Source organism: Psammomys obesus, unplaced genomic scaffold (assembly GCF_907164565.1).
Source record: "Psammomys obesus unplaced genomic scaffold, mPsaObe1.curated_primary_1811, whole genome shotgun sequence".
In the NCBI taxonomy this organism is placed as follows: domain Eukaryota; kingdom Metazoa; phylum Chordata; class Mammalia; order Rodentia; family Muridae; genus Psammomys; species Psammomys obesus.
Window position 1 is genome coordinate 6485432 of NW_026585895.1, and position 8432 is coordinate 6493863.

At 38.2% G+C, this 8432-nt stretch overlaps 1 pseudogene; it reads left to right on the plus strand.

Annotated features, from left to right (window-relative positions):
* Positions 1-5778: 5778 nt before the first annotated feature.
* LOC129671540 (high mobility group protein B1-like) overlaps positions 5779-8432 on the plus strand; it is a 97625-nt pseudogene continuing 94971 nt past the window's right edge.

Here is an 8432-nt window from a genome sequence, read left to right on the forward strand (position 1 = left end):
GTGTCCAGACATGATCACTAAAGACTGCCAATGTCTGGATATACTTGCTGTGTATCTGGGATGATTATACTATTTACTCTATCTTTTGAAATGTTTTGAAATTTTCATGATCAAAATTAAAGGTTGGACAATAAAAATTAGAATACATAAGTAAAAAGAATTATGCACAATGGAGACATGAAGACAAGTATCTTAGATAAGGGGTAAATATTAATTATGTTATTCTATTCTAACCCAACAAACGTGATCATTTGGATGAAAGAAATCTTATCTGAAAATGCATATTTTAAAAACCGACTTAGGAAGAAATAAAGTCTATAAGAGAATCATTATGGATGTAAAAAAAGCCAAATGTTTTCATCCACTAAAAAGATGAAGCTTCACCCAGAGGTAAATCTCATGCATCACTCTGCCAAACATTCAAAGCACTAAAATCATGGAAATAATTTATATAAATTATTTCCATGATTAAAAAAAAGCAAAGGTTTTTAGGTTCATTTTACAAGACTTGCATACTCATAATGGCAGGCTACAAGCAGTATAGTTTAAGTAAAGAAATATTAAACAAATCTTACTTCTAGATTAATTCATTGATTTTTAGGCTATCATAGTTTTCTTTTTTATTATCATCATTTATTACAATTTATCCAATTTGTATCTATGCTGTGGCCCCTTCCCTCATTTCCTCCTAATCCCACTTCCCTCCCTCTTTCTCCCCCTATGTCCCTCCTCTAGTCCACTGATAGGGGAGGTCCTCCTCCCCTTCTATCTGACCCTAGCCTACCAGGTCTCATCAGGACTGGTTGCATTGTCTTCCTTTCTAGCTTGGCAAGGCTGCACCCCCCAAGGGGTGGTGATCAAAGAGCCTGCCACCGAATTCATGCCAGAGACAGCCCCAGCTCCCCTTATTAGGGACCCCACTTGGAGACTGAGTCTATGGGCCACGTGAGCTGGGGTTTAAGGTCCTCTCCATGCATAGTCCTTGGTTGGGGTATCATTCTCTTCAGTTTTTGCCTCTGTTGGTTTCCTTTTGGAGCTCCTGACCCCTCCAGGTATTTCTGTTTCCTCTTCTTTCATAAAATTCCATGCATTCTGCCCAAAGTTTGGCTATGAGTCTCAGCCTCTACTTAGATACCTCGAACAGTAGAGTCTTTCAGAGGTCCTCTGTGGTAGGCTCCTGTCCTAGTCCCTGTCTTCTCCTGTATCCAATGTCTATCGTGTTTGTCCTGTTCAATGAGGATTGAGCATCTTCCCTAGGGTCCTCTTTGTTGTTTAATTTCTTTAGGAGTACAGATTTTTATATGTTTATCCTATATTTTGTGGCTAATACCCGCCTATGACTAAGTATATATCATGTGTGTCTTTCTGCTTCTGGGATATCTCACTCAGGATGATCTTTTCTAGTTCCCACCATTTGCCTGCAAATTTTATGATTTCCTTGCTTTTAATTACCGAGTAGAGTAGTATTCCATTGTGTAAATGTGCCACAATTTCTGTATCCATTCCTCAACTGAGGGGCATCTGGGTTGTTTCCAGCTTCTGGCTATTCCAAAAAGCTGCTACACGGTTGAGCAAATGTCCTTGTTGTATACTTAAGCATATTTTGGATATATGCCTAGGAGTGGTATAGCTGGATCTTGAGGTAGCACTATTCCTAATTGTCTGAGAAAACCCAAGATCAATTTCCAAAGTGGTTGTACAAGTTACACTCCCACCAGCAATGGAGGAGGGTTTCCCTTTCTCCACATCCTCTCCAGCATGTGTTGTCACTTGAGTTTTTTATCTTGGCCATTCTGATAGGTGTCAGGTGAAATCTCAGGGTTGTTTTGATTTGCATCTCCATGATGACTAAGGACATTGAATATTTTTTAAAGTTAATTCATTACTTTTAAATGTAGACATACATGTGCTGATGAAGTCAAATTTTCTGACATAATGTAAAACTACAAAAACCATGTGTGTTTTTATATCACTGTTAATTACTTAGATAATGTAAAGCAGCATATTAACAATTGAAAGATCCATATTTCTAAATAACTATCTCTTCATACCTATGCATTTGTGCTCACACAACACAGTGGAATTGGCACCTGCTATATAGGCTGTTATTTGTTACTTATTAATAAGCATGCCATAAATACCTTTGCATATCAGTAAATATAAATATAATAGCCCATTTTAATGACTAAATAGGATTATATTATAAAAATATCCTGCAATAAAGCCCTATTAGTTGATATTTAAACTTTCCCAAATTGTATCCACATTACAAATACCATTCTGTTAGACATCCACACTTAGGAAATCCTTCTTGGATTTGTGAGAAATATCTTTAGATTACATGTTCAGACTTAGGAATGTTTTGTAAGCTCAAGGCATTTGCAGCCACATTCTTTATTATTCATTCATATATTTATTTTTTAGAATTTAGCACCTTTAAATTGCACCAAGTTGGTTAAAAACAAAATCTAGTGTCTATTTAGATAATTTCTCTCTTCTATTTTTTAAACTTTTATTAATTACACTTTATTCACTTTGTATCCCCCCATAAACCCTCCCTCCTCTCCTGCTAACCCCACCTTTTCTCCCCCTTCTTCACCCATGCCCCTCCCCAAGTCCACTGATAGGTGAGGTCCTCCTCTCCTTCTTTCTGATCCTAGTCTATCAGATCTCTTCATGAGTGGCTGCATTGTCATCTTCTGTGGCCTGGTAAGACTGCTGCCCCCTCAGGGGGAGGTGATCAAAGAGCAGGCCAATCAGATTATGTCAGAGGCAGTCCCACTTCCCATTACTATGTAATCCACTTGGGCACTGAACTGCCATGGGCTACATCTGTGAAGGGGTTCTAGGTTATCTCCATGCATGGTACTTGGTTGGAGTCTGAGTCTCTGGAAAGACCCCTGTGCTCAAATTTTCTGGTTCTGTTGCTCTCCTTGTGGAGCTCCTGTCCTCTCCAGATCTTACTATTTCCCACTTCTTTCATAAGATTCCCTGTACTCTGCCCAACAGTTGGCCATAAGTCTCGGCATCTGCTTTGATAGTCTGCAGGGCAGAGCCTTTCAGGGCCCCTCTGTGGCAGGTTCCTAACTTGTTTCCTGTTTTCTTCTTCTTCTGATGTCCATCCTCTTTTCCTTTCAGGATGGGGATTGAGCATTTTAGTCAGAGTCTTCCCTCTTGATTAGTTTCTTTAGGTGTACATATTTTAGTAGGTTTATCCTACATTTTATGTCTATATGAGTGAGTATATATTGTGTGTGTCTTTCTGCTTCTGGAATAACTCATTCAGGATGATCTTTTCAGTTCCCACCATTTACCTGCAAATTTCATGATTTCCTTATTTTTCATTGCTGAGTAATATTTCATTGTGTAGATGAACCACAATTTCTGTATCCATTCTTTAGTTGAGGGCCATCTGGGTTGTTTCTATATTCTGGCTATTACAAATAAAGCTGCTATAAACATGGTTGAGCAAATGTCCTTATTGTGTTCTTGAGCCTCTTTTGGATATATGCCTAGGAATGGTATAGCTGGATCTTGAGGAAGTGCTATTCCTAGTTGTCTGAGAAAGCACCAGATTGATTTCCAGAGTGGTTGTACAAGTTTACATTCCCACCAGCAGTGGAGGAGGGTTCCCCTTTCTCCACAACCACAACCTCAACATGTGTTGTCACTTGAGTTTTTGATCTTGGCCATTCTGATGGGTATAAGGTGAAATCTCAGGGTTGTTTTGATTTGCATTTCTCTGATGGCTAATGAGGTTGAGCATTTCTTTAAGTGTTTCTCTGGCATTCAATATTCCTCTGCAGAGAATTCTCTGTTTAGCTCTGTTCCCCATTTTTTAATTGGGTTAATTGGTTTGTTGTTTTTCAGCTTCTTTAGTTCTTTATATATACTGGATATTAGCCCTCTGTCAGATAGAGATTTGGTGAAGACTCTTTCCCAATCTGTAGGCATTCGTTTTGTTTTGATGACAGAGTCCTCTGTTTTACAGAAGCTTTTCAGTTTCATGAGGTCCCATTTATTGATTGTTGCTCTTAGAGCTTGTGCAGTTGGTGTTCTGTTCAGGAAGTTGTCTCCTGTACCAATGAGTTCTAGGGTCTTATCCATCTATTTTTTTTTTAAAGATCCAAGGGCCTTGGGGATTTGCTCAGTTCTGCTTTGTTAAGTACAGGCTGAGAGATAATTGAGGAAGCTGAAGTGGCTGCTCCAGCTGATATCATTGGCCATGTCTGGACTAAATGCCACCATCCTCTTTCCACAGCCATGCACCCAGTTGCTGGTGTTCTAGTGTCTGACATAGTTCACCAACATTCCAATGGAAGCATTTGCTCTCATTTACTAACTTTATTACCCGAAACTTAAGAGAGAAAGTCGGCTCTCCTCAGCTTATGAGAGGGCACCTTATCCAAATGCACACGTACTAAGCAGGCAGACCTCTCTGGCTCCTGAAGTTTAACATTATTTCTTCTAAGCATTCCTGCAGCATTGCTTGTAAATGCCAAGTTGGAGTAAGTACTATCAATCAGGACCCGGGTAATATTTCTCCAACATCTTACGCTCCAGCCCTTAAATAAAAGGTGCACCCATGAGCTAAGTGTTTCCTTATATAGGAGATGGAAAAGGCAAGATCAGATGTGGAGAATCAGATGTGAACCATGAAAGTGCATGTTTAAAAAAATGCTAAGTTAAATAAGCTGTCAAAACCTCCTTTTCTGAGTCTTGGATGTGAAAGATTCTTACTTAATGAAGTAAGAAGAAGAATAAGCAGTTCCCAGGCGTGCATCTCACACTTTTCCTGTTGTTTCTCTTTGTATTCCAGCTTATAATTGTGCACAGCCACACACACAACACATGACTGCAAAACACTCATAGATAGCTCCAAGAACTAATACTACATGTACAAAGTTTAAAAATGGTTATTGAGGAACATTTTGTTGTTAAATAGTCCATAATAATTTTAATTGCACACACATATATGGGAATATTTTACAAACTTGTTAATGTTGGTAATTAGATACCAACAGAATTTGAGGTGTTTTTCTCTTGTTACTTAATATTCTACAATTTGTAATTAAAACATTTTAGTTTTATTTAAACATACTTACAAACAATACTTTAGCTATTTAATAATGCAAATTATAAATGACATTTGCATATTAGGTTTCATAATCGTTCTGACTTTTTAGAAAAGAAAAGCTGCTTGGGACCATATAATGATGCCAATTTTAATTTTCCAATATTTTAATTTTTACTATTTTGAGTTTAATGAATGTATTTTCATTTAATTTGCAACCGTTAATAGAGCAAAAATTATACAAACACTTTAATTTAACAATACAATGATTTTGATGAAAAGAAGAATAAATAAATTTAATAGAAAAATTATAAATAATTTGGATCATAAATGAAATGTTTTGTAGGTCAATCTAATATTGCCGGCATAGTACATGAATGTGTATAATAGTAATTCAGTTATCTTTGATATGTTTCCCTATTTTTCAGTCATATAAAACTCCCAAACTTCTCACGTAATTTCCATGTCTTAGTGAAAGTAGATATATGTTAATGTGTGAAAACGGAAACATGTCTTCTGGTTTGCTTGATTTAGTGCTTATACCTTTGAGACCTGGGCCTGAATTCTTCTACTCTTGTCCTGAATCTGCAACGCTATGGGTAGCTATCACCCACAGAAGCTAGGTACTCTGTAGAAGTCATCATTTATGACTCTGCCTGAAACGCTCGCAGGCGCCGCCTTCTACCATAGCAGAAACAGTGTTCATGGCCGCGCCCACTCAGAACCTCGCTGGCTCGGAGAAGGTGCTGCCTGGAGATGAGGGCAGGTCACTTAAAGATGCTTGGTCTTCTTGGGATACGGCACTGCTGATGCCGCCTACAGAGGAGTTCAGGCCTGGTCCCCAACACCGTGGCTTTCTTGTGTACTCACACCCAGATGACCTCACCGTAGTAAAGACAACCCGAGGGTAAGATGCCGGCAATGGGGAGAGAGGCCAGCCTCAGGAATATGTACTGTTACAGTCGCCTCTTCTCTACAACCTGTAGGTCCTCATCTGAGCCCACAGCGTCAACCTAGAATTCTCCTCATGCCACAGAATTAATTATGGGCTAATTGATTTACCTTGGCAGGTTTTCTGTTTGACTTTCTGACAGATTTGTTCTAAAAATTATTTTTTTTTCCATATCCAGTGGGTCTCTATTTCTGGGGTCTTGAAAATAAATTCATCTCCATCACCTTCCTATCAGCTACATCTGTGTGATTATGGAACGAGGTGTGACTGGGGAGCTGTGAATGTAAGGGACGTATACCGCCTTAGGGTCAGAGACCATCCATTTTCTACTGCTCAACACTACGACCGTTCTCTTGCTAAAATAGTCTAGAAGCTTCCGGTGACATGTTTGCATCTTCAGGTGATAACTGTCAGTAGCTAATTTTGAATCTTAAAAAAAAAATATATCATATTCTTAGTTTGCAAAATAGTTAACTCAATTTTGTTCTTCAAAGGAAGAAATAACTTACAACAGGGATGTTTTAAAATCTACCTTGTTTGGAGCTGGGCTTATTATGTAGTCAGAACAAGACATTAAGGAAGACCAAATATGTGGACTGAAGAAAATACTGAGCAGTTTGCAAAATTTAGTTATTACAGCAAAAACCTATAGAATTTCCAAATTCTTAGTATATGCAAGCATATGCCCAGAAAATCTTACAGCTTTAATGTTGAAGAGGACAAATGCCCATCATTGTTATAATCAACAAGTAGCTCTATAACTTTGTTCAAGCTATTATAACCGAACGCCAGACACCTGGTCAGCCACAGAAGAAATACATGGTGTCTCAATTCTGGGGCCAGAAGTCCACAAAGTACAAATACTTTTAGATTGCCTTTTTCTTTATTTTAGATTTATATTGTTGGGATTCTGGTCTTTCAGGATTGTTGAATGTCAACATTCAAATTTCTAGAGTTTGACCTTGTGCGTTTGGATGGCCCTGTTTGAAGCAGTGACCTCATACTTCACAAATGCTACTCACATTTGGTGCTTTATATTCTGTTTATTCTGAACCATCAGAAAACATTGATGCGTTCTTATTATTTTACCTGAAGTGTTTATGCTCTAATTCATATCTTCTCTTATTTCTCAAGATAACCTCCCCCCAAACATTCTGATTAAGATTCCACCACTTTATCTTATCCCCATCATAGTACCTTTGATTAAAATCATACAGTTGTTTGAATCAATTTCTAATGATTTATATCTCCACATGCTGCGTGGTTAAAACCACCCAAGCATATGTTCACCACTTTAAGATCAGCACATAACTTGGTACCTACTGCACAGCAGGCTCTCAATGAGTCATCGCTTCAAAAAATGAATTCGGAGAAGGAGCTGCTGCAATTGTTGGAACTACAGCCTCCTCCAACATATCTTGAAGCACTGACTGCAATAATTCATTGTGTGATCTTATTTGAAAATAGGGTCTTTACAAAAGTGACCTAGTTAAAATAAGGTCATTGGGTCAGGGCTTAAGCCAGCATGACTGGTATTCTCATTCTAGTGGGCTAATTAGACACAGACACACACAAAGGGAAGAGGAAGTGAAGGTACATAGAGGGAAGATGGTCCTGGTAAAGCAGTGACAAACTCTTCCCTCAGTAAAAACCATCCCTGGATTTATACTTGAGGAATTTTGATATTTCTGGATTTCAGCATTCAGAATAATGGCATTTGGGGCTGTGTCGTTCTCAATTATAACACACATGGAGGTGATGGTGTTTGGGAATTGGGATAAGAGTGGGATCAAATGAATGAATGGTTAGCACCTAATCCTTATAGAGAATCTGCACATAATTAGTTGTCTTCTCCAGATTCATAAGGGTCAGGGGTGAGGGCAGTATGAGAAGCTTCGGGTGGCCCTGTGACATTAATGCAGGTGTTAGTCATTCTTCCCTCATAGTTTATGAGCAACAGAATGGCATAAAGAGACACCCGGGAAGTGAAATTGCCAAGAGTTGATATTGAGTTGGAAAAGAAGATTGTAAAGCCACGCTGTAGCTATCTGAACTAGCAAATGTAAATCAATTAGATTTACATCTGTTGAATATGAAATAATTTTGATAGTCTGAAAAGTGTTAAGTAGACAGTTGGCCATACGGTTCCAGGTTTTAGGAAAAGGGAGAGATCTTACAACGGTAATTTGAGGAACTTCAAAGCTGAGTGACCTGTTACAGTAAACCACATGCGGAATGTCCCAGAAGAGAAGAAAAACTGGCTGTGACAGCTGCAAGGACACAAAGAAAAAGTACTTCAAGGAGAACTGAGCCAAAAGGAACATCTATGCTACTGAGCCTTATATATGAATATTGCTGGATATATATATATATATATATATATATATATATATATATATATATATA